Source organism: Pteropus alecto, unplaced genomic scaffold (assembly GCF_000325575.1).
Source record: "Pteropus alecto unplaced genomic scaffold, ASM32557v1 scaffold15, whole genome shotgun sequence".
NCBI classification, from domain to species: domain Eukaryota; kingdom Metazoa; phylum Chordata; class Mammalia; order Chiroptera; family Pteropodidae; genus Pteropus; species Pteropus alecto.
Window position 1 is genome coordinate 1,009,242 of NW_006436286.1, and position 26,945 is coordinate 1,036,186.

At 55.3% G+C, this 26,945-nt stretch overlaps 2 protein-coding genes across 5 annotated transcripts in view; one reads left to right on the top strand and one right to left on the bottom strand.

Annotated features, from left to right (window-relative positions):
• Nucleotides 1-26,945, bottom strand: part of TNRC6A (trinucleotide repeat containing 6A) — a 126,050-nt gene that overhangs the window by 71,310 nt on the left and 27,795 nt on the right. The window lies entirely within an intron of this gene.
• LOC107195731 overlaps nt 4,970-26,945 on the top strand; it is a 32,723-nt gene continuing 10,747 nt past the window's right edge. Inside the window, exons 1-4 of one of the 4 annotated variants that reach the window (XM_025047296.1) lie at nt 7,138-14,045; nt 14,292-14,399; nt 14,703-14,803; nt 15,299-17,080. The gene's annotated coding sequence lies outside the window, so the exon portion shown is untranslated. Of the gene's footprint in view, nt 14,400-14,702; nt 14,804-15,298; nt 17,081-26,945 lie in introns of all 4 variants that reach the window. The other 3 variants (XM_025047295.1, XM_025047297.1, XM_015589921.2) reach the window with 3 other exon arrangements.

A 26,945-nucleotide genomic window follows, 5' to 3' on the forward strand; every position in this document is an offset into this window, starting at 1 on the left:
GTTTCGGGCCCCGCCGCACCCCGCCGAGAGCCGCCGCCGGGGACGGAGCTTGACCTTGGGCGGGTCGCGCGCCCTCCGGCCCCTCCGAGGGCCAGCAGCGCGGAATCGCGAACGGCCCAAGCGTCCGAGGAGACGCGGGGGGCCGGAGAGACCCGGGTGGAAAACGGGGTGACGGCCTCGGGGAGATGGTCACGCCGGAGTAAGGGGACAGCCGGCTGCCCAAGGGGCCCGCACGGCCGGGAACACCGGGAGGCGGAGATGCCACATAAGCAGACACAGATGCGAACGTGCACGTGAAGCGGAAGGTGCCCGCCCGTGGGTGCCAGGGCTCGGCCACCCGCCGGGCGGGTGCACCAGTGCACACGCGTGGGGACACACAGGTTCCGGCGCGTCCTTCCCACCTGCCCACGACGCCTGTGCGAAAGTGATTCCCATCTCCCTCTTCCTAAACTGGGTCCTTCCACGGGCTTTAAAACGTGCCCAAATCTCTCCCACCAAAAGGAAAGGACAGACACCACCCTTGCTGCCCAGTCCCCAGCCTCTCCGGTGGTGATGTGGGATGCATAAATGGAGTGCGGGAATGAACGAAGGCCTAGGAAGTCCTAAGGCACGTGCACCAAAGTGCCGATTTTCTTCTCAACGTATCTGCCTTTCTGTCTCGTTTTGTTTCTATACAATGAGCATGTAAGAGGCAGTCAGGTTTACAAAATGTAAAATGTCGGGGGTACCAAATGCGAATGACTTTTCCTGCCATCATCCCTACCGGCAAGTCATCGACACATAGACTTGGTTTGGTGTTCTTTTATGTATGGTTCTTGTACTTAAAATGTTAAAAATTATATTACAATATTTTTTGGAGTTAAAAAATATGAACCACAATATGCTTTCACACTACGTTTGTGAATAATTTTCCACAACAGCATAAGGCAATGAAAACAGTAATATTTATCAACACTTACACAGCTGTTAAGATGAGCTGACTTAAAAAAAAAAAAAAAGACTATCAGGTCTGAATAACTAAGTGGTTCTCAACTGGGGTGATGCACCCCTGCCTTTTCCCAGGGAACATGTAGCAATGTCTGGTTCCTGGTTGTCACTATTGGATGCTACCGGTACCCAGTGGGGCAGAGGCCAGGGATGCTGATAAACATCCTACACTGCACAGGACGGCCCCCTACAACAGGAGTACCCGAGCCAAAACGCCAGTAGCACCCAAGGTTGAGAAACCTTGGAACTAGTCCCCAGCCCCAGGGAAACAGAAGAGATGACTCCTTGAAGAGTCTTCCAGAGCAGTTGGACACATCCCAGATGACCCCTCCAGGGCCGCATTACGAAGCCATGCTAATCACTCTTTAATTGTCTCTTATGCAAACCTCCTACATGGATGTAGGTCACAGATGCATGACGACACAGTGTAAGACCAGCAGTGACTCCTCGGCAGGGACCTGCTAAGGGAGCTTCTCTCGTGATCCTCTTTCTGTGCTAAATAGACCCTCTACTGAACCGTCATCAAACAAACATAGTCTGGCGACTTTCCCTAAAAACAACCACCCAAAGAAAACAAAAGTGTTCTATGCGAGCTCCTCCCAGGTGCTCACCTCCCTTGCCAGCTCTCTCCTAACTCTGCTCCCCTGCTCCTGCCCCAGAATTACTCTTATCAAGGTCACGGACTCGGGGTAACTCTTCCGTCTTGACTTTGATTTACTTCTTAACTGCATTTGCCACAACTGACTGCTCACTTTCTTCAGAGCGACTCTCCTCTCGGCTTCTTGGCAGTGTGTTCTCCCAAATTCCTCTTGACCTCTCTAACCATTCCTTGCTTCCAACCTTTGCCATCATCCCTTGCTTTATAGCACATAAAATGTTGGAGATCGCCTAGGCTCTGTTCCAGACTTTTCCCTCCTGTGTCCACTTTCTCCTTGGGATGGGTGATCCCATCCGTTCTCTTGCATTTAAATACCATTTCAACGCAGAGGACTCACCTTCGTATCTTTAGTCCATATCTCACCTGTATACCCCTGAATGCCAAAATGACAATTCCCCCACAGAACAGATATTAATTGAGCGCTTACTGTATGCTAGGTACTGTCTTAGGGCCTAGGTCTTGGGCACGTGTGAGGAATTATTCTCGTGGACTGAGGCTAATGAGGCAGGCAGGGTTTTTGAAGGCAAACTAGAAAGCGTATGCTTACAAACTATAACAAGCACACAGAGGGACGGAATGTTATTCTAAGGAACATAGGAACATGTAACACGGATGCGCCAAAGAAGGTCTCTTTGAAAATGTAAAGCATGACGTGACAGCTGAAGGATGAGGGACAGTCACCCGGGACACAGGATCAGCGGAGGAAAGGTCTCGGGCTGGAGATTTAAATCGGTGAGTCTTCGTGTGGATGAAAACAGACTTCGTGCCATATTTAGCTCTAAATCCACTGGAGCCACCATTTTTATTTTTCTTGCATAATCCATTAGGGACAAAATCAGAAGCAAGGTCCTCTAGAGAGTAATGGGTTTCCTTTAAGTAATCAAATGCCTCGTTCCACGCACACATATTCCCTAGATTAAGTCTACAGTTTGAGAATTTGTGTATGATGTTAAATGACTTTTCGACAATGGCTTTTATGGAATAGTTAAGGAGAGATAAAATGTCCTTTGCTAAGTAAATGCTCAGGGACGGTGTATGTGGGAAGCCTCAGTAAGGCAGGCAGGCACTGCTGGCCCCACACCGTGTAGAGTCACCACTACAAATACAGTGGACACGGCAGAGTCACATTGATTCCTCACACACCAAGACACGTAGTGGCATTGGAGACACAGTTTTTCTGGAGTGGAGAAGAACGCTCAGTCAAGTTCCCAACAGCTAGGAACCAATTCTCCCTCGACTTTCGTGGCAATTGCATTGCTGGAAATTTCAGCATCCATCACAATGGAAAAAGTAAGGATTTCAGTCCTCAGATAATTGTTAACCTTTGACCTATGTGAATGTCCAGCGGGAGGGGGGATTCTCCATTTGGGGGGCTGTCCCGGTCCAGCACACACACACACCACGGAGAAAACGACAACAAGGCGCATCAGAATGAAGTCATTTAAAGACAATGATTAAGAGAAAAATCTTAAAAGCAGAGAGAGAAGAAAACATAACATAGACTACAGAATAAAGAGTCAGGTGACAGTTGTCTTCTAGTTAGGAACAATACAAAATTCTGTTACCTACAAAAAAGTACTTTCAAAACTGAAGTTGAAATAAAGACTTTTTAGGCTTAGAAAATCCAAAGGAATTGTCACCAGCAACTCTACTATAAAAAAATGGTAAAACGAATCCTTCAGACAGAAGGAAAAGGAGATGAGTTAAAAATCTAGATTATACGGCAGAGTGGTACTTAAATAGGTAAATCACACATAAATATGAAAAACATTTTTTTATTAATCAAATGTCACTAAAAGATTATCGACTGTTTAAATAAAAGTGAGAAAAAATGTATTGTGGGGTTTACGACATATGCAGAAATAAAATATAAGACGATAATAGCACAAAATCTGGGAGGGGAGAAATGGATGTATCATAACATCTGTTTACCAGGACGTAATCTACCGCTTAAAGGTAGACAGTATGATAACCATAAGTTTTTTATACTAGGAATGTATATGAAAACCCTGCAGCAACCTCTAAAATAACACAGTAGAGAGATCCAAAAAGCCGACAAGGGAGTAAAACACTGTAAGCTGAGGGTCCAGCTTTGTTTTTTGCATGTGGATATTCAGGTTTTCCATCACCATTTATTAAAAGACTGTCTTCTAACCATCGAATGTTTCTGACACCCTACAAAAGAGTAAAATAGAGTCACAAAAATTACTCAACTGAAAGCATGTAGCGGGGGGAAAAGGGAAATGAGACAAATAGAAAAGAGCCAAACGTAAATTTTAAATCTACTAAGTCACACCGAATGTAAGTAGTCCACACATCCCGATTCAAAGGCAGTGATAGACAGTATAAAAAAGATGGATCTTAACTGTATGCTGCCTATAAGAAACTAAGACACAAACAGAGCTTAAAAGCAAAAGGATGCAAAAGATAAGCTAACACTGATAAAAAGAAGGCTAAAGTGGTTCTCTTACTATCACCCAAAATAGATCGGGGAGCAAAGAATATTACTGGGGGCGAGGTGCGAAGGGTCAATTCATCCAGCGGCCATAACAATCCTAGATTTATGTAACTACTGGAAGAGCTTCGAAATACAGCAAAAAAAGAAAAAAAAACAAAGACATAAGAGCAAGGATAAATAGACACATCCACAATTGTAACCAAAGGTTTCAACGCCCCTCTCTCTAGAAGAACATATAGAAGAAATGTGACTGTGGATAAAGCAGCGATTTCATAGTCACCGACAGCACGATTTGTACAACATCAAAATTAAGAACTTCGGCTTTTCAAAAGACATTCTTCAGGGAATGAGAAGATAAGACATAGACTAGGGGAAAATATTTGCAAATCACATATCCGATAAAGAATTTGCATCCGGGATATATAAAGGAGCCATAAAATTCGATTAAAAAAAAAAAACAACCTATTTTTTAAATGGGCCAAGGATGTGAACAGACACATTAGTAAATAAGATAGACACACGCTTAACTGCCCTAGTACTTAGGGACGTGCAAATTAAAACCTCACTAAGATACCACTACGTCCCTGTAAGAATGTCGTTGCTGAGGTTGTGAAGTAGCCGTAGCTCTCACAGCCATTGGCGGTCCCGTAGAATTATTCAATTATTTTGGAAAGCCATTTTGGTAGTTTCTTAAAAAGGTGAGCACACACACACCTCCCATGTGATCCAGCTATGACAGCCCTAGCTGCTTACCTGAGAGGTAGGAAAATATGTGTCCACAGAGAGCCTTGTGCACGAATGTTCACAGAAGCTTCATTTGTAATGCCCCCAAAGTGGAAACAACCCAACCGTCCACCTACAGAAGAATGGATAAACAAATCGGTATACATCCACGAAACGGAATCTTCTTCAGCACTCGCAAGGAATGAACTACCAATACGCAGAACACGGATGACTTGGGAAATCATCATGCTGATAGGAAGAACTTACACCGGAAACGAAATGCAAACTGTATGATTCAAGTCATATAAAAATCTCGAAAACATGTCGTACACTCTGGTAACGGAAAGTCTATCGGCGCTTTGGGATGGAGAAGACACAGGCTCGAGGGAGAGGTTGCAAAAAGGCAGGAGGAAACTTTCGGGGATGACGGATATGTTTATTGTCTTGTTTGTGGTGATGGTTTCACAGCTGTATACTTATGTCAAAACTCATCCAATTATACACTGTAAGCGTGGGCGTCGATACGACTGTCGCCCAGAAAAAGTTTGACGAGGAACAGGATATTTACATAATGAAAAAAAGTCGCCACGAAACACTTGCAAATACAAAAGAGAAAGAGTAACTTTACACTAGAGAAGCAGACAGACACCCCCTCCATCGAGTGACCGAAGGGACTGTCAGGAGCGGGACTCGGGAGACCTCAGAGCAGCTGAGTCGTGGGGTGTTCGCAGGAATGAGAACCACGCCCAGCAGGGCTCCCAGGGGACCAGGCGCCCGGTCAGTGAGCACTTATATTTTGAGAGGCATCTTTTTTTTCTGAGCAGTAGGTCTCGACAGTGGGCTCAAACTGCGTGTAAACCAACGTGCTGCCACCCAGGCCTCAGAGTTCCACTTACGGGGCGCAGGCCGTCATTCCCGAGGGCCCGGGGTGTCCAGAACGGGGAGCGGGCACTGGCTTCCACTCACAGTCACGGCTGCACTTGCCCGTAAAAGAGTCGGCCTGTCCTTCGAAGCTTTGAAGCCAGGCGCGGGCTTCTCCTCTGAAGCTGTGAAAGCGCAGATGGCATCTTCTTTCGATATAAGGAAGGCTGTTGCACCTTATTCTTTAGTGCAGCCGCCTTCATTCATCACCTGAGCTGGATCTTCTGGACAGCTTGCTGCCTCCCCTTATACTTTTGTGTTAAGGAGGCGGCTTCTGCCCTTAAACCTCACGGACCGACCTCTGCCAGCCTGGAACTTTCCTTCTGCAGACTCCTCTCCTCTCAGCCTTCATAGACTGAAGAGAGTTAGGGCCTCGCTCTGGGTGAGCCTTCGGCGTAAAGGAATGTGGTGGCTGGCTTCACCTGCTACCCAGACCACGACAGATGCATTCACTGCAGCAACGCTTCCTGTCCCTCCGGGAGCTCTTCTGTGTCCACAGCTTGGCTGACCGGCCTATCCCGGCTCTCGACTCGCCCTCCTCGCCGAGCTCGGTCATTTCTAACTCTCAATTTAAAGTGAGAGACGTGAATACGTAGAGGACATTGCTGGGTTATTTTCACTGGCTTGATCTCAACACTGTCATGTCTCAAGGAACAGAGAGGCCCGATGGGGACAGGTGGGGACGGCTGGTCTGCGGAGCAGTCGGGTCATACACGACATTTATCGATTGAGTTCACCGTCTTATGTGAGTGTGCTTCGTCGAGGCCCCAAACAATCAAAATAGTGACGTCAAAAATCGCTCATCACAAGTCACTACAACGAATGTGATAACAATGGAAAAAATTTGAAATTATGCAAGAATTACCAAAATAAGACACAGACACACAAAGTGAGCAAACTCTGTCGGGAAAATGGTGCCAATAAACATGCTCCACGCAGGGTTGTCGCGAACCTTCTGTTTGTAAAAAACGCAGCATCTGTGAAGTACGATGAAGCAGTAGAATGAGGAGATGCCTGTGCTCGCTTCTCGAATGCGTTTGGGTCTGTTCTGGATTCAGACCTGTTCTGCTACTCAGCCTTTCTCCTCGCGTACCGGTCCCAAACTTCCTTCATCACTGCAGCTTTAAAAGGCACTTCGACACACACTAGGGTTAATGCCTCTCTATTACTTTTCATTTGCAGAATTTTCCTGGCTAGTCTCACTTGTTTATTCTTTCCATGTGAACTGTAGGCTTAGTGAGTCTACTTCCAAAAAAACAAAACAGAAAACAAAACAAACAAAAAAAACCCCCCCAAAACCTCATAACATATTTTTTATTGATAGAAAATTAAATGTAAAGGTTCATTTAGAGAAAATACACATCCTCGCACCAGTAAATCTTCTTCTCGGTGAACTGGGGATGCATTTTTATTTGTTGTTTTCATTGTGCTTTGTTTTTACTGTTACAGTGCGTGTTGATGCTCTTTGAAGTACAGTATTTTTTTCCATTTTGTTTTCTAGCTTTTTTTTTTTCCATGAAACATAGAGATGCTGTTGATTTTGGATGCTCGTTTTATTTTTCCAGTCGTACCCTTGGAACGTCTAGATATGCAATGATATTACCTGCGAATGATCATCGTATGGTCTCCACTTTGCAAATCTTAAACTTCTATTTTAACCTTGGTACATCTAGATAATAGTGGCACTTTAATCTCACTTATCCCGTCACCGACTTTAACGGAAAATGCTTGTAGTGTTCAACCTCAAACACGATGCATTTTTTTTTTTTTAGCTTAAATATGTGTTTATCACCCCAATAATGGCTGTCGATTTTACTAAGTACTGTTTTGGTCTCTAAGAAGGGCCACGTGGCTGTCCTCCTTTGCCCAGCGTGAAGGGGTCCCTCACTATCTGGAGAGGCGGTCCCACACAGGCCAGGCAGGCCGGCTCTCGTCCCAGCTGTCCCACTGACTCTACCTATGACCTTAGGATGCTTCTCAGCCTCTCTGTGTCTTTGCCACCACCTTCGTAAACCAAAGTCAGCAACAGCACCTAGCTCAAAGGGCTGTTGCAGGATTTTAACGAATATGTATATATTCAGAGCGCGAACACTGCCTGGTGCATCATAAACGCTCTGTGAGGGTCGGTCGTCGGCACCGTCCGGCTGCAGGGCTGAGTGTTTGTTGTTCAGTTGTTTAAAGAAACGGAGTTATGCATTTATGGAAGTAGAACGCGCATCCGGATAAGTGCAGAGCTGGACGCGCTATGACAGCGGCCAACACGCGTGCGGCTGCAGTACGTCCCCGCACGCCTGTGGGGACAGGAAACCGCCACCCTCACCGCCGCCAGGATGCGGTGCTGCGACATGGTTTTAAGATGCTACTGGATTCGGGTCTGTGTATCAATATTGGGCTGGCGTTGTGCTGTAGTTTTAAAGACTCTTTTCTTTATGTATTAGGTAGAGCCAAACCGAATTCTCAGTATTCAACTGTCTGGAATTGCAACAATAACAACTGCATTCGAGAAGATTTAAATAAACGGAAGGCCGTCCGAGAGACTTAATATCGATAAGATGGCAATGCTCCTCGAATTGATCGAGAGATGAAACACGATCTGTATTGGAATTCCAGGTGCATTCTTGCTAGAAATTGACGAGCCAATGCAAACACTTATAAGGAAAATGAAAGGGACCCAGAATGGCCAAAATCATCTAGGACAAGAACAAAGTGGAAGGACTCACAGTTCCCGATTTCAAAAGTTACTACAAACCATAGTAAGTAAACAGTTCGATCCTGACATCCGGATAAATGTATAAATCGAAAGAATAGAACCGAGAACCCAGAAACACACCCTCACGTTTATGACCAATTGATTTTCAACAAGGACGTATAAGTAATTCAATGGGGGAAAGAGCAGTCTTTTCAACAGATGGTGCTGGGACAGCGAGATACTCAAATGCAAAAGAATGAAGTTTGATCCCTACCTCACACCATACACGAACATTAACTCGAGATCGATCAAAACCTTACACGTAAGAGCTAAGACTGTAAAACTCTTAGCAAAATAACATAGCGGTAAATCTTTATAATCCTGGATTTGGCAATGGCTTCTTAGCTGTGACCAAAGGCACAAGCAACAACAATGAAAGGAGAAACAGATAAACTGAACTTCGTCACAGTTAGAAACTTCGGTGCTTCAAAGGACACTACCAATGACATGAAAAGACAATCCACATAACGAGAGAATGTGCGCAAATTATATATTCGATGAGAGACTTGTACCCAAAAAAATAAATACAAGACACTGTTATAACTCAATGATGAAAAGACACATAACACAAATAAGAGATTTGCAAACGATTTGTGTGGACGTTTCTCCCAGGAAGATACACAAATGGCCGAGAAAGCACATGAAAATATGGTCGACGTCATCAGTCATCGGAAATGCAAATGAAAACCCCAGTGAGGTATCACTTCACATCCTCTGGGATGGATATAAGAATAATAAAAGAAAATACAGCTAACGAGAGCTGACAAGGATGTCAAGATGCGGGAACCCTCACCCACTGCGGGTGAGCGTGTGAAATGGTGCAGCCATTAAAAAGTTAAACGTAGAGCGACCGCATGTTTAACTCTACCTCTGAGGATGAGGACGCATCCGACAGAAATGAAAACAGACGTCCACATGAAATGCTGTACGTAAATATTTTCAGCAGTTCTAGTCGTCCTGGTTAAAAAGCAGAGACAACTCAACGTCTAGCAACCGATGGGTCATAAACCAAGGCAATGTGTCCACGCGATGGGCTATTCCTCGGTCAGAGAAGAGAGAGAAGCACCGATATCTGCTACGACGTGAGCGAGTCTTGAAAACATTACGCTAAGTGAAAAAAGCCGGTCGGAAACGATCACGTGTTACATGGTTCCATTTCTATGAAGTGTCCAGAACGGGCAAATCTAGAGAGTCGCAAAGTAGATTAGCGGTTGCCCAGGGCTGGGGTAGGGGATTGGGGGATTGAGGAGATGGTTAAAGGAAATTAGGCTTCTTTTGGGGGGAGATGAAAATGGGTTATGTTGGTGGCACGACTCAGTGAATATACCAGAAATCATCGAATTGTGCGCTTTAAATGTGTGAATTGTGGGCACGCGCATGGAATCTCAATAAAGCTGTCACCAAAGACATGTTTCTTTCCTACGGTGCAACGTAACCTCCCACAGCATCTTAAAGAGCACCAGATTTTATGGTAGGGCCCCAGATGGGGTCAAGTTCACGGGTGGAGCTAGGCAGAGGCAAGGAAAGGTAAAGGCCCCTGGTGGGAGAACTCAGGGAAGGTCGCGGCGGGGTCAGCGGGAGGCTGGCGGGCTTGCTGAGGACAGGGGAGGAGGGCGGAGTGGGGGACGCTGACAAACGGGGCTGATGGGTGGACTCCAGCGTCCGGGCATCCGGGCGGGGAGTCGCGTTGGAAGGGGCCCAGGCTCCCTTCCGTGGGACCAGCAGGAAGGAGGCGAGGGTGAGTTCAGATGCTAATTAGTCAATGGTGCAGAGAACTTCTTTCTTTCCAGGCTCCATTTTCTCTGGAAAGCTGCCCGTGGGTCTGAGGAGGGGGTTCGAACCTAGGAGAGTTTGGGGGAGAGGGGAGAGGCGAGCCACGGGGGACTCCAGGGCAGAGGCCTGGTGCCCGCGGGGGAATGAATTCTGACCCCGCCCCCGGCAGCCCCCCGCGGGGGCCATGTCGTCCTGAGTCATCGCTGCCTCAGGCCACACACCCCAATTCTTCCAGTGTGACTCACACCTTTGGCTCCGAGCCTCCCACTCTGTACAGCCTCCTTTTGGCTGCCTTCCTCCCAGAACTGAATGTTCTCCCTGGGAAGGGTCATTCGAGCCCGCCTCCCCAGTTCTGGACCCCATGCCGTCATTAATTCAGCCCGTGATGACCAGACGCCGTTCGGCAGCCTCACGGCGTTGGGTCAGTGACAAGCAAGTCCGAAGAGCACGGAGAAACCCGTTTGATAATGGGTCAGCCCCCCGTCAGCCGCCGGGGAACGCGGGGGGCAGAGACCAGCGGTGCGTTTGGCGTGTTGGCAAGTGGAGAATGTCTGAAGGTGCGGGGCTGGGAGCGGGCATGGGCGTGTGCGTACGTGGGACGTCCCCAGAGACAGTTTCTCACTGCATGAGGCCGGCCAGACAGGTGATCCGTCACCTTGGACCTAGCTACTGAGCATGGCCAATCAAGCATGCGTCACCTCGAACCTCAGATCACAAGAACTTAGTTACTTAGCGCAACCTATCGAGCACCTTTCACCTTGAACGCAGTCACTGAGACGGCCCATTAGGGTTCAGGAGTGCAGCAGGAAAAAGGGGACAATGCGAAGCAGCCCCCAGGGACACATTTGGATCCCAGCCATGACCAGATCCTGGGGTTACCGCTGGTCAAAGTTCTTGGGCACTAGGAGGCACAGGATCCCCGAGTCCAGAAGGGACAGGACAAAGCGTGGCAGAAGGAACATAGCATGTGGTGTCAGATCTCGGTGTTGAGCCCGTCTCTGCTGCGTGTCTGCTGTGTCACACCAGCATTTGGCACATCGCTTGGCCTCTTGAAGCCTCAGCTTCCACGTCTGTAAAACGGGGATCAATAACACTCACTATCCAGGGTCAGCTGTTGAAGAAAGGGCAGGGGTGCCCTCCAGAGTGGAGCCTGCTTGCCCACCTCTGGGTCTTTGTACTTGTTTTTCCCTCAGAAGCACATTCGACACAAAACGGCTGCGCCCGAATGTCCCTGGTCATCCTCCGGGTCTCGTCCAGCTCCTCCCTGTCCCCTGCAAGTCGCCCGGGTTAGCTGTCTGTCTCCTGTGGTCTCCCTCCGTCACGGGGCCACCTCACAGCTCTGGGCCTGTCCCCGCCCCCCCCACAACGAGTCTGCAGAGGCGACAGCACCATCTCAGTCCCCCGAGCCCCCAGTCCGAGGCACACACCGGGCACGCGACCAACATGCTGATAAAGCGAAGTCTTGAAGATCCCAGGCGGTCACGAGTGTTTAGCCCGTGCCTCTCTGTGGGCTCTTTCGCCCTTCTTAAAATTCTCCCCAGAGACCATGCGGACACCCAAGGGAGGAGCGTACCCTCTGGAAGCAGAACGCAAGGCTTTAGCTCCTGGCTCTGCCACTTACCAACTCCGCCATTCGCCCCGTCTGTGCCTCAGTTTACTCTTCCACGAAGTGACCCATAAGGACACCATGGAGATCAGACGAGCTACTGCTGGCGTGACGCTTGTAACCGTGCCTGGAATACCGTAAACACCTTCTGAGTGTTTAATACATGTCTGGAGAACATCTGCCACAGCAGCCCGCTTGGCCGCCTGCACGGCCCTCCTCTCTCGCTCCGGCTGCCCGTGACAACCTCCCACTCACGACATGGCACCGAATCCAGCCTCGCGGGGGCCAGGCCGCCTCCGAGCAGGGGCCGGTCGCGCTCGGCCGCGGCTTCTCCACTTCTGTGCACCGCGAGTCGGCGGAAGGTCTCGGAGATTCCGATTTGGAACCCGAGGCAGACCTGAGACTTTGCACCTAACAAGCTCCCCGGGGATGCTGATGTGCACGGGCCACGCTCTACGTAACGAGGACCCAAACGATAAAGGTTCGTTTTCCTTATTCATCTGGGAGAAACTAGCACATTAGAAAGGATTAAAAGGCAAGAAATAAAAGGTGCCCGGACTTGAGTCGCTTCTGCCGCGTGTTATCAGGGTCTGCGTCTCATTGGTTCTCTCGGCCTCTCCGTGGCTGCTTCAGCTCCAGCCCTCGAGTCCAGCCACCCGAGGCAGAAAGAAGTGAGGCAGGTGAAGGATGACAGCCGGTCTGAGCGTGCCTTCCGAACACAAAAGCCAGGACTACCGCACACGCCTCCAGGAGAGCTCTGCGTACATCTCCTGGGCAAGGATGCGTCCCCGCGCTCACCGCTAGCCTCAAGGACAGAGGAGAAGGTGGCAGGACACAGTCCTCCCCGGAGCAAGATGCGGAAGAGTGAGACGAACGGACATGAGACAGGCACTGGCCCTGTCGGCCGCGGTCTGTGCTCATGCTCAGAGTCACATACACTCCCCTCCTTGTCACTTAGATCACGAGATTAATAAAACAGCGTCTCCCTGCCTCCAGGGCTCAGGTCTGGGACGGGAAGGGGTGCGGGGTGAGAGGGTCGCCCGAGGCCTGGTCTCAGAACTACCCTTCCCCTCCGACCCATCAGCTCGGAGCAGAAGAAGCACGAATTATTGTAGCAAGAATTCCTCCCTAGGACACTTCTCAACTGTCACACACGTGACGAGAGCAAAGGGACCCCACCCGTCAGCAGTCCCCCTTCTGGAGCCGAGGGCAGAGTGACTCTGCCTTGAGGGAGGCACTCCCCCACGCCCACCCTCAGCCCCTCGCCCCTGTGCTTTGGCAAAACCGATGGACCCCAGGCCTGTGACGGATGCTGAGCCCATCAGCCCACTTTGCCTCATTAGGCTACTCGTGATTGGTTTAGGGTCAAGTCAATCATCAGCTTGGAAATTAGATCTTATACTTTAGCACAAGGAACCGGTAGGGGAGGCTAAGAATGCTTTCGAATCATGTCGCGTCTTTGCTGGGAAATAAGATATTCCGAGATGAGTCGCTCCACCCTTACTTATCCTTTACTCAGTGATTACTAGTCTTTAGCAATTTTGGTGTCACGATAGCAAGCCAGTCGCCAGAGCAAAAGTCAGCAGAGCTGGAGGCCCTCGAAGACCTGCTGTGCTGTGTCCCCCAACAGTACCAGTCGACAGGCAGCCAATTCGATGAGGCCAGCTACCTGTAAGTGGGGTGCCCTCCTTGGGGACAGCGGGGCATGTTAACAGGGCTGTTCTCAGGGAGTGACTCCCGTGGTGGCCTCTCAGGCACGGTGGCATCGCGAGAGGGTGTTTGGGGGCAAGGATCAATACTGAGCCTGGCCACCAAACCTCACCAGGTAAACCAGTCGTCAAAGCTAAGTTGATCGTTAGAAAAACTCGGTCCAGTGCTTTTGCTTGACGTGCCGAAGAAGCAGACCCACTTTCTCGTGCTCACGTCGATGGCCGTGGCTTTGGGAACTTCAGACGGCTCCCATGCCGTCGCGGGGAGGGGCCCTGAACTGCAAACACAGCCAACGGCGAGGGGCCGAGATAGATACACAGAGACGGAAAAGAAGGGCCACGCTGTGACCTGCGTAAAGCGGGCTTGGACCGTCCCGCTCGGTGGCGCGATGAATTTCCTTCCTCGAACCAAGCCAGCTGCCCTGGGCTTCTGTGACCTGCGGCAGAAACACGTCCTGCAGGTGGGCGTCGAATCCGGGACAGTCACGGGCACGGGCTGCAGCACCAGACAAGCCGGAGGTCGAACCCCCCGCTCCCCACCGCCGGCTTGCTCACCTCTGGCCCCGCTTCCAAGAGTTTCTCCCGTTAAAAAAGGGGGAAGAGGTGATGATGGTGCGATGATGGTGAAGTGAACACAGGGCCCGGCACGCTCGGGCGCAGGGCATGTCACCGTACTTGGTGGAGTTTTGTTTGTTTTTTTTTTCTAGATCAAATTAAAGCCCCGGGCCCCGGCAGCTTCAGGCCGGCCGTTGGCAGAGTGGTCCCGGAGCAGCTCTCAGCTCCGCTGTCCGGGTCCGTGTATTGTGGTTTTCCAGGTAAGTGGCCTTGGCTAAGCTGAGAGCCCCAGGTCACAGTCCAAATAGCTATGGGCGGCCGTTCTCCTCTGAGATACAGCCACATTCTCGGGGTGTCGTAAGAGATGGGACGTGGGTGGGGACGTGCCAGTCTCTGGCCCATTTGGAGTCCTGGGGACAATTCCGCTCCCCTTGACTTTCAATGCTGTGTCCCCCCCGCCCCGACATACGCTCTGTGGCAGGTAACATTTGGAAGAATAAAGCCGGGGATGGGGGGGTGTCCTGAGGTCACCGCTCACTTCCATGCTCGCTGGTGGCCCACAGGTGACAGAACAGGCTGGCTCCCTTCTTGCAGCAACGGAGGTGAAAGTCCGCTGGGGACAGACGGCCAATCGATAACTGGCTAGATTCTCGCCACAGGATGCGTACGTTTATTACGATTGTTTTTCATAGTACTTTATCATTGTTTAAGTAGTACTTAAAATATCTTGTAGTTGGGAATATATTTACCAGCTTACCTTAGGGTAAATACAGCTTTGGCTCAAATCTGAGGCCACTCTGGTTCATGATGAATGGTCCAGTGCAGCGTCTGGCACCTACCGCGGTCGTGATAAATGTTAACTTTCCTCCCTGGGTTTTGGCTAAGCACAGTCCCCAGCGAGGTGCTATATGTCACGGTTGACTACCTCTTAAAGAGTAAGAATTTCAGAATTACAGGCACGATATGATACCATTTACGTAAAACGTTTTAAAAGCACCCAGATAGCAGCAGTACGCGGGTCCTGTAGAAAGAGAAAGCATTTGGAAAGACATTTGGAGGGATGCGCCCCAAACGCGGTGAACAGGGCGGGGTGGGGAGTCCAGGGCTGGCGGCTAAAGGAACTTTAACCTTTCCTGTTGCACGTTCATCATTTCTCAAGGAGAGTGGATCTACGCGTTACGTGTGCAATAATTTGCCGACCAGGTGACTTAGAATTTTTTAAGAAGTGTCCGACAGACATATGACAAAAAGCTCAACGTTGCCAGCTACAAGGAAAGCACACGTCAAAACACAAGGAGAGTCCACCTTGCACCTGTTAGAAGGGCTGTCATCAACGCGGCAAGAGACGACGAGGGCTGGCGAGGACGTGGGGGGAAGGGAGCCCCGTGTGCTGGGACTGTAAGTGGGTGCAGCCGCTACGGACGCCCGTAGGGAGGGTCCTCAAAAGATTAAAAATACAGCTCCCATTGACCCGCAAACCCGTCTTCTAGGGATCGACCCCCCCAAATTTGAAAACACTTATTCATAAAGGTATCTGCACCCCGATGCTCACTGCAGCTGTATTCACGGTGGCCCAGACGTAGAAACAGCCCAGGTGCCCTTAGAGGATGAGCGGATGAAGAAGGGGTGGTATGTATCACAACAGAATATTCCTCAGCCATGAAAAAGATAAAATATTGCCATTGGGGACAGCACGGATGGCCCCTGAGAGCACCATGCTAAGTGGAGGAAGTCGGACGAAAAGGGACAAGAACCGTATGATTTTCCTCACGTGGGATATAAATCGGAAAGCCACAAATGAAGAAGGAAAACGGATGAATTCATAGACACGGACAACAGAAAGGAGTGACCAGAGGGGAAGAGGGTGGAGGATGCCCGAGAAGGTCGCAAAGCCATTGTTTCTTCATGTTTGTCACCACTACCGCCTGGGGCCACAGGGCCAGAAAGAATGTCCGGAAATTAGACTGAGCGTGTTCATCAGGGTTCTCCAGAGCGATGGAATTAACGGGATGTGCATATAAAGAAATTTATTCCAAGAAATTGGCTCACACAGTTATGGAGGCTGAGAAGTCCCCGCTCAGAGGACCCTAGGGTGTTGGTCCGGTCTGAGTCCAAGCACCTGGGCCCGGGAGAGCCGACGATGGACGTTTCGGCCTGAGCCTGCGTCCAGCATCTCAGCTTGGAGACCGCCAGGTAGAGAGAGTTCTTTCTTACTCAACTGATCGGACGAGGCCCACCCACACCGGGGAGGGCGATGTGCTCGCTCAGCCAATCGGCTCAAACCCACAGACAGCCAGGATGACGTTTAACCAAACATCCAGGCACCGCGTGGCCCAGCCAGGTTGACGCGTAAAAGGAACCATAGCAGCGGGTCTCGGTCACACTGTGAAAGATCGCGAACGCCATGATGAAGAGGCGGGACTTACCCTCCAGCCGTCAGTCATTCCCCCCTGGCTGATCCCTTACTCCATGGGCCATGCTGGGGGGTGGGGATGTAGGCGGTCAAGCCGGCAGACTCGACTCCTGGCGCAGGACGTAGGGCGAGATGCAGGCATTGGAGAGCTGATTATCTGGACGCCAGCTCCTCAGGTAGGGTCTCTCTTGCTGCCCGTCCCCCAGTCCCCTGGGGGGCACCGGGAGTCTCCCTCTGGGGGACTCCCCGAGCCCCTCGACATGGTGGTGCAAATGCAACAGGTCTAGGAGTGTGGTGCTCGGTGCCTGCGTCTGCTCACTCCTAGCCGCCACGCGACGCACGCCCCGGTGGGCACCGCCACCTACCCCATTTTACAGGCGGGAAGACCGAGGCTCAGGCCAGCACGCACCCAGGGCCGGGCGTTGAGGAGCCGGATCGGAACGCAGGCAGGCAGCAGACCTGAGCGTCCCCGCCCGATTCCGCGGCCCCTGCAGAGGCTGCCCAGGCATTGGTCACATGGATCACACGGTACAGTGTTTGGTCACTGAAGTGCTGCCCTGTGCAGGGCAGAGGGAAGACCCAACCCAGCGCCCCCTGCCCTCTGGCTCCCACACTGGCCGGGAACGCAAGCCCGAGCGCACACCTTCACCCAGTAAGCAAAATGATGGATGAACGAACGAGTAATTGCTAGGAGCTCCCAGGCCCGGGGTATGGCCTGTGAGTAGAAGGATTCAGAAGTTTCTTAGCCAGTCGTGTGTGTGTGTGTGTGTGTGTGTGTGCACATGCATGTGTGTGCGTGTGTGTGCGTGTGTGGACGCTTGCGTGTGTGTACGTGTGTGTGCGTGTGCCTGTGTGCATGTGCGTGTGCGTGTGTGTGTGTGTGCGTGCGTGTGCGTGTGTGGACGCTTGTGTGTGTGCGCACGTGTGCGTGCGTGTGCCTATGTGCACGTGTGCGTGCGTGTGCATGCATGTGTGTGTGTGCGCTCGTGTGTGTGTGTGCATGTGCGTGTGCGTGTGTGTGTGTGTGCGTGCGCGCTCGTGTGTGCGTGTGCGCTCGTGTGTGTGTGTGTGCGTGTGCGCTCGTGTGTGTGTGCGTGCGTGCACGAGAGCATCCACTCCCCCAGCCTCAGGAAGAAACAAAACCACGGAAAAGGAAGGAAGGAAGAAAACGGGGCGTAGCAAGGGTTTCGGGCTGGATCCGGGGATGCTGTCCTGGGAAATGAAGGCCACCGTGCCGTGGGCCCTGGCCAGCCGGCTGCTCAGTGGACGTGGGGGCAGCGGGTCGAGCGGCCTCTACTCTGGCGTCCACCCTGGCCTTCGGCGCGGGCGCCTCTACATTCAGCAGGTATCTCGTCCAAGGGAACAGCAGAACAGGAAACCACGTTGCCATGGAGACCGGAGGGGCCTTCCAGACACAGGAGAAAGTAAACACACTCTGGTGGGACTTAACCCCCACAAAGCCGGGGCGGCCTTGCCGTGGCCTGAGAGGTCCAGCTGTCACTAGAAACGTCCTCAGGCCTCTCCTTGGCACAAGGGCTGAGTGGCCCCTCCAGCCCAGTCAGCATCCCCCGGGGCTGAAGCAGGCAGTCACCTTTCGCCTGGGCCTCCTCAGCGTCCCTCAGGGCCGACAAGGACTCACATGTGTGTGGGGCGTGCGGGGTGCCAGGCGCCTCCCCACGCACTGCAGATCTAGCGGCTTATTCGGCCGAGATCACCAGGCGGTTGGTGGAGGCAGCAGGGCTGGGGGCCCTGTGGGAGGACAGCGGTCAGGACGTGGCCCGGGAGCCTCCCGAACCAGCTGTGTGAGCCTGGACACAGCGACGCATCTCCCTGAGCCTCAGTTTCCCCGTCGGCGTAGAGGTGCCTCCCCGGAAGGACGGCCGCGGGCTTAGGCCTGGTGCCCGTTTTCTGGGCGCTGACCACGGGCTGGGCACCGTGCCGGGCCCTGGACGTGGGCGAGCGTGGTCCTGGGCCTGGGCAGCTTGTGGGCGGGCAGACAGACGTGGCCTCTGTCTGCTCCGGGAGGACCTGGGAGGCCAGAGGGGCTGCGGTTCCAGCAGCACGGAGGCGCCGGCCGCGACGGGGCCCAGGGGGAGCGGGGCCCACATCGCCCGGCCCTGACCCCGAGCGAGAGCCGGAGGAAGCGCTGCCGGGGCCCGTCCTGGCCGGCCAGTCCCGGACGGAGCGCTCGGTGTGGCCTGTGAACCACGAATGGCTTTTAAACGTGTAAGTCGCGGGAAGGGAATCTGCCAATAGTACTTCCACGCATGTGAAAACGGTAGGAAATCAGCCGTGCCGTGCCCGTAACCGACGTTTTGTGGGGACACAGCCGCACCCCGGTGGGGCCAGGCTTGGGCGGCTCGTGCACCGATGGCCGAGTTCAGCCGTCGCGACGCAAGTGTGTGGTCCACGGAGCCGAACAGAGGGGTCCCTGGGCGAGATGTCTCTGGCCTTGGGGCGCAGGGTCTGATCAGGAGGGGCGTCCCTCAGGACTCAGGGACAGCGAGGCCAGGAGGCCACCGTTGCCCGTGAGCTCGTGCTGCCAGTAACGTGTCGTGAGCTGTGGCGTCTTCGCGCGTCCCCCTGCCTCAGGGCTGCGAGCTCCCTCGCCTCATGCACGAAGCAGCGGGCCGGGGATGGGGACAGGGCGAGGGGCCGTGCCCCCGGTGACACAGCTGGCCGGTGCCGGGGCCCGCACTAGGCCTCCAGACTCAGGCTTCCTGCGGCAGGTGGGTGGCCGCGGTCGGGGTCGCCGTGCGGGATGCCGGCTGACGGCTGCCCTCCCCACAGCACCTCACCTGAGTAGCCGCCTCGGGTGCCGGCGGAGCTGCGGGCGTCCGTTGCCCCCACCACAGCCTTTTGGATCCTGGCCGGCATTAGGGGACCTCGGCATCTGACGATGGGTCTGTGCTGACTGCCGCCTCCACCCCCTCAGCTCCGAGCCGCACGGGGCTGAGCGCAAGGGCCCAGGAGCCTTCCCACGCTCGCCGCGTGACCCTGGGCGCTAATCAATGGCTCCGAGCCTCAGTTCCCCCACTGGGATGTCGGCGCCCAAGTCAACGACGCACTTTCTGAGCCCTGCTGTGCGCCCACGCCCAGTACCCCGCGTACGGCTGTGCCCTCTGCCTCCCCCTCGGTGCCGACCCCTGGGGAGCCCCGGGAGGTGATGGGGGGCAAGGCGGAGTGCGAGGGTGGCCTATTCTCCAGCTCCCCCCACCGTGGGGCCTCTGGGGGCTGGTGCTTAGGGTCACTGCTGCTGCCAGGTGGCCCTCTCCACACAGACTTCTCAGTCTGCAGGTGACAGCGGGGGTGAGTACAGAGCCCACCATAATTAGTCCCCGAGGACGCCTGTGGCTTCTGGACACCCTGCCCTCCTGCGGAAAACGGACCTTTCTTAACCGCTTTCCGAAACACCGAATCGGCGCGTGCCTGCCTCCTGTGGCGACCCGGATGGGTGCCGTCTTCATATCAGCCGGTTCCGGCCCGGCCCGGCAGGCTCACGGGAGACCTGCTCTGCGGTCCCCAACACAGCGCCTATGGTCGCGTGCCATGTCCCCTCCCGACGCCGCGGTGGGGCCGGGTCTCGGCCACGCCCCTGAGCGTGCAGGCGGGTCGGCACGTACCGCGGGAGAAGCTGGAGGCAGAGGGACCGGCCACAGGTCTGACGTTTAGGGCATCCCTTCCGACACGGCAAGTCCATCTCCGCCACCCACAACTCGCCTCGAGGACAGAATCGCACGCGTGCGACAGGGCGCACGGTTGTGGAGTCAAACCGACTATCAGCCCTCGACCCGCTAAATCGGTCCGCTCGGTGGAAGTTCCGTGAGTGTCCCCAGCTCCGGGCGCCGCCCCGGCCCTGAGCACGTCACAGCAGACAAAACGAGGAACCCGACAGACCAGGCTTGGGTGCTCGTGGAGCGTACGGCACCGCAGGGGCAGGACGAGGCGACCGGAAGTTTCTGAGCCTAAGGAACGAGGGTGTAGACGCGCAAGCCACAGTCAAGGTCACGGGGAGACTCGCCGGCCTGTGACCTACTAGACGCGGCAAGCGACGTGCTCCTCGTGACTCCTGTTGGGTGGGGGCCACCGGCGGACTCGGGTGCCATTCCCTGAAAACTGGAGCGGGGCTGGACCTCGCGGGGCACAGAGCTGACGGTGCCCGGGGAGAGGCGGGAGCTCGGCAGCGACGCCTGAGCCGGAGGCAGAAAGTGAAATGTCCGCGGCATGGCGTTGATGCCTAAAGCCGCGTCGATGGACGAGGAGAGAGGAAGGCCAGGCGAACCTAGAGGAGGGAAGCATGACGTCCAGGGCTGGGGGGCGGGAGGAGAAGGCCGAGGGGCCATCGGAGGCGAGGAGCAGAGGTCACGGAGAGAGGGGGCGTCATCGGCCACATCGAACACAGTCGAGAAAACAGGACACCTCCCTCGCTGCCAGAGGGAGGCTGCTGGTGACCGTGACGAGGCCGGTCTCGGAAGTGAGGTGTGTGGCGGGGGCCGGCTGAGGCGTGACTGGGAGGGGAGGAAGGGGACACGGTGAGCTTAACCGCCCCTGGCTGGTTCGACCCCACTGCACGAGCACCGAGGCGTCACCCTAATTCGACGTCCACCCTTGAGCCTGGGCGTCCGGGCGGCTGCCAGCTCCCCCCGTTTCATTCGGTCCGAATCCTTTGGCTGAGAATCGTCCCACGAGGCAATCGATGAGCGGGGAGACAGGACGAAGAAGACCCGGGGGTGGCACGTCCCCCGGGTGGGGCTCGTGGAGTCACCTAACCTCCGGGAGATGGAGAGGCCAAGGCCGAGGCGGTGTGAGCACCCCGCTGCACGGAACCCTGTCCCAAAGCCGGACCGCCTCCGCGTCCACTAGGGCCCGGCGTCTTGGGCGGCGCGGGCATCTGCTGTCCGAGGGGGAAGGACCACGGGCGTCCTGACGAGACAGCTTCTCCTGCTACCGCCGCAGCTTCGGCCTCTTCCCCCCGTGCACCACGGGCCTCGCTCCCTTCATGAGCTGGGCAGGCGGCGACAGAGCCGAGCAGAGCCATAGGACGGCCCGCTGGCGTCCAGACGGCCAGGGACCCGGCCGCTGAGAAGCTCTGGGAGGAAGCACGGGGACAGGAGGTCACGGGCACCACGGCCCTGTCCCCGAACTCACGCGGCCCGTCTCGCCTACGCGTGAGAACCTTCTCCCGCTCGAGCGCGGTCCCAGCTTCGCGCCTGCCCAGAAACAGCGTCGCCCGGGACGCAGGCCGCATCCGCCTCTGACCAGATGTCCCGCGGATGTCCCTCAGGCCAGTTTCTCGTTTCCACGTCGGGGTCCGACGTAGGATCCCAAACCACGTTTGGTTTTCGCGTCTCTTTCTTCTCTTCTTTTGTTGTCCTAGGAAAGGTCCCCGCTCGTTCGTAAACGACGCCGGCGTGTTTAAGGGGCCAGGCCAGCTGTCTTGTGGACCGTCCCACATCCCGACTTGGTGTGGTGGCTGTTCCTCGGCGCGTGACGACGTGTGACTTTTCTGGGCCTTCAGCTGCCACCTGCGAAATGGGTGTCGTAACAGCACCTGCCACATGAGGGCCACGCACGGCGTCTGGCTCTGAGGAAAGGCTCGCTAGCCGGGGACACCACGGTCAGCATCCCCGTCACCGCCACCGTCCACAGCAGCCCGGGCTCCGAGCCAACTTTTTTGACCCTTCCTGCAGCCTCCTGGGACACGTCTGCCGTCCGCTCTGTCCCTTCTCTCCCGGGGAACTTAACCAACGGATCCTGAGCCTCCCAGGTCTCTGACCCCCCACCGGCCCCCCAGAACGGGAGTTTAGCCTTGCCGTCCTCATAAGGACACCCTGTTTTTCAGAATCGCCTTTTTTTTTCCCCAAGTGGCTCAGACAATGGCGAGGCATTAAGTGGTGTGTGACGCCCGCCCGGGGGGGGAGGGAGCGCGTGGTCCCTGTGGGCGCGGACGGTGACCCCGGTGCTGAGGCCATGGTGCCGCAGGGCTGGAGGGCGGGCGCCGCGGAAGGACATTCGCCGGTGTGGACAGTGAGGGATCGGCCGCCGGGAGCAGGAGGCTGGGCTCAGAGCCAGGTGCTAATCGCGATGGTCTGGGTGCCAGCACCCGCTGTCCGCGTCATCTGGGGAAGGGCGGGGGCCGTGGCGGGGAGGCAGGGAGAGCGGCAAGGTGACAGGGCCTGAGAGACACACTCCTTCCCCTCGGGTCCACGCTCCCTTCAGACCCCGGCTGTCTGTGAGGAGCGTGGCTGTCGCCATGGCAACGGCAGCCGCCGAGGCCTGATGCACAGCATCTCTGTCAGGGATCCTGGGCTGGGCTTGTGCCGGTGTTTTTCCATCCGAGTCTCGCTTCCGCAGTGCAATGGGGGACCAGAGGCAGGGGTGGTGTGGGGGTGTCCGGAGACGGGCCCGGAGGGTTCTCACACATGCCACCGAGTTTCTGGGGATCGGGGACTGACGAGGAGCAGGTTTTTCACGGCGCATCGGTGAGACGTGCCTCAAATACTCGCGCCGCCTCAGAGTCCCTTCGGTGACGCATGCGTTGCTGAAGCGGCATCGCCCCCACCCTGGGGAAGGCACGAAGCGCCGCTTTCTGGAAGCTTCTGCAGGAGGGCTCATCCCTGGTCGCCCGGGAGGCAGACGGACCTCAGCCCCCGAGCTGCTTGGACCCATTCCTTCACCCCACAGTGCCTCCGTCCCCTCGTCTGCAAGAGGGAGGGGACAAGAGCGGCCGGCTCGCAGGGCTGGGGGGACGTGGCGACAGCCGAGCGGCAGCCTCCTGGAGGGTCCGGCCTGGCACTGGACCCACGTCAGGCAGGCAGCACGGGGAGGACCACGGTCACCACACTCCCCGCTGTCACCTCCTGCCCCCTTCCTTCCTGTCACCACGGGGCTTCCGCCCGTCAGCCAAGCACAGGATCGTCAGTCCCCGGGGACCCCGCTTCTCCCAGGGACGCTCACGGTGCCGGCTTTGCCACTGTCTGTGACGAGCTGGGCTCAGACACTGGGATGGACGTGTGTTTGACAGGGGCAGGTCACCGCGACCACCCGGGGCCCCTGGGCGCGCTGTCGGGGTTCCGTCACACGAGCCCGTGCATGTCAGGATTCTCCAAACTTGTCCCTCCAGTGGCCCCTCTCTGTTCGTGTCCTGAGTCCCACCCACATTGTCCCTTATGTCAGAGTCTCCCTTTCAATGGCTTCCCTTTTCACTGGCCAAAGAAACGCGCTGCCAGAGGAAACCTCGTCCCACTGTGGACAATGCGGGACGACTGTCGCTCGCCACGAGAAAGCAGCAGCCGGAAAAATAAAAACGGCGGACCAGATTCTGTGCCTCGGGATTCCAGCCCACGCGTGTTTCCTCCCGGCGGTTCGCGGCTCGCACACCCTGCTGCCAGAGGAAACTTCGTCCCACTGTGGACAATGAGGGACGACTGTCGCTCGCCACGAGAAAGCAGCAGCTGGAAAAATAAAAACGGCGGACCAGATTCTGTGCCTCGGGATTCCAGCCCACGCGTGTTTCCTCCCGGCGGGTCGTGACTCGGACACCCGTTCAAGGCGTGGCAAAGACGCTCTGGCCCCAAAACGAAACCCACTCGTGACCCGAAGCGCCGAGAAACGACCGACGGGAGGGACCGCCTCGCTCCGTGGTTCGGCGACGGCTCACGGTCCCTGTGCGTCCCACCTAGGATCACGGCCGACCTGAGCCGAGGAGGGATGGTTACCTGGTCTCGGGGGGGAGGCGGTGGGGACAGGTGGACACTGCAGGTCGAGGACGTGCCTGAGTGACGACACGGGGCAGGCAGCGTGAAGATGCACCTTGAAGCAGCTTCGAGGTCTCTGAAGGTGAGGGCGACACGTGAGGCTTCGTTAGGGACACCAAAGAGTTTGGACCCCAGTCACTGAGCGAACTGCCACCACTGAACTATGTCAGAGGGCAGAGCGCCAGGCAGCGATGACAGCTGCTGTCCAGCGGGCTCACGATGCACTGGGCGTTGGGTTTGGCAGCGCCTCGGGCTTGGTGACGCTGTCCCCGTTCTGTAGATGAGAAGCTGAGCCCTGACCAGGGCAAGCGGCTCGCCCAAATGTGGCGGACGGAAAAACAACCCCGATCCCATGCCCCGTCCTGTGGCTGGCACTTCGCAAAGTGACTCCACTCCCGTCTCCTCGGACCGAAAGGAGGGCCGGAGGGCCGGTCCCGAGCCTGGGCCGCGGGGGGCACACGCGGTCTCACTCGTGCGTTGGTATCCTCACCGCACTGTGCGCACGGGCCTGGCTGACCTTCTGCAGAGCGACAGAGCAGGTGGACCAGAGTCCAGTTGTTCCAGCTGAGGCCCAGACATGTGACAGCCCAGCCGAGACCCGCAGAGCTACTCCCGCAGCCTGCAGCTGGCCACAGACGCATGGGTGGGCCTGGACGAGGCCGGCACGCACTGACCCCAGCCCCGTGAGCAACGAGCAGGGCTGTTGTTTGAGCCGCGGCATCTTAGAGCAGCTCTGGTCGCTGAGAGCCGCTGAAACACCAAGGTCACCCAGCGACTAAACGCTGGGCTTCCGTTTGTGCCCCGGCTGAGCTTTTTATTCCCTCCCCGGATTGTGCTCCTAAGTGCCATTTCTCAGGAACACGCGGGAGACGAGCTCTCATTTACACGGGATGCAGCACGTCCTTGGTGCACGTGCCCAGGGCTCCCCACTGGACGTGGGCCAGCGTCGGCTTCCCTGTGCCGACCACCCTCTGGCCGAAGGGGGCCGGGAGAGACTAGAGGGGCAGGGAGAGACTCGGGGGGCAGGGAGAGACTTGCTGCCCACCCCGCACTAGGAAAATTTCTCACACGCAGCAGCTCTGATAATTCTTTTAAAGCAGGGCTTCTCAACCGGAAGTGACTTTGAACCCCTGGGGGACGCTGGCAGTGTCTGGAGACACCTTTTATTGTCACGATTAGGGAGTGGGGTGCAACGGGCCTACAGCAGACAGAGGCCTAGGGTGGGGGCTGCTAAATAGACATCTTATGGTGCATCAGACAACCGCCCCCCACGAGTTACCCAAAGTGTCAGGACCGGTGGGGCAGAGAAGCCCTGTTCTAAGGTGACACGTGAACAGGGCCCCTGCTGTGACGATGACAGACCGGTTTTCCGCGCTGGGTCTCAACCCCGGCCACGCGTTAGATTCATCCCGGGAAATGTTTTTAAAAATACCAACATCCAGCCCTGACTCCCGGAGACTCGGGTACTTTCCGGGTGACTGTCACGTGCGGCCAGAGCCGCAGAGCAGCACCGACTGGAGAAAGAGCAGTGTGACGACGCGTCATACTCAGAAGAGGGCGAAGTGACGTGTGGCGTAGATGTTCGCGCCGTCCGCTCCTCAGACGCCTCTCCAGCCAGGCCCCGCTGCCCGACGCTGGCATCTGGCCACCGTCCGTCTCCCCGGTTCTGCCCGTCCGCCCTCCCGCTGCCCTCGCCCTGACGCCCAACGAGGACCCCCTCCGACGCCCAGCTCTGACGGCTTGTGGATTTTCCTAAGACCTTCGTTTACAGAAGGCATGTCAGGAGTTTCAGAGGCTTTCCTTGGAGACGTGGGGTTACTGGCGGGCGCCGTAGGGGGCAGAGTCTCCCACACACCCCGCTTCCACTCGCCCCTCCCTTCCGTGCACTGAAGCCTGGGGTGGTAGAGCCCTGTGCATCCCCCCAAAGGGCTGGTAAGGGTGAGATCCTGAAATATCTTGATACCCTCCCAACTTAAGGAGGTGACAGTTTAGGGGGTGAGCCAGCAGCCCGGGGAAAGGACACATCTGTGAGTATGTGTGTATGAGTGTGCGAGTGAGTGTGTGTGAGTGTGCGAGTGAGTGTGCATAAACGAGCATGTGTGAGTGTGTATATGAGAGTGTATGTGAGTGAGTGTGTATGAGTGTGTCTGTGTCAGTGTGTGTATGTGTATGAGTGTGTGTGTGAGTGCATGTGAGTGACTAAGTGCATGACTAAGGGTGTGTGTGAGTGTGTGACTGTGTATGAGTGTGTGTATGTGTATGAGTATGCATGTGAGTGTGTATATGAGTGTGTATGATTGTGCGGGTGTGTGACTCAGTGTGTATGAGTGAGTGTGTCTGTATGAGTGTGAGTGTGTGTGAGTGTATGTGTGTGTGAATAAGTGTGTGTATGAGCGTGTGTGAGTATGTATGAGTATGTGTGTGAGTGTGTGTGTGTGTGAGTGTGCATGTGAGTGTGTGTGAGTGTGTGAATGTGAGTGTGTGTGGAGATGCGAGTGAGTGTGCGTGAATGAGCATGTGTGTGTATATGAGAGTGTATGTGAGTGAGTGTGTATGAGTGTGTGAGTGGGTGTGTGTAAACGAGCATGTGTGAGTGTGTAAATGAGAGTGTATGTGAGTGAGTGTGTATATGAGTG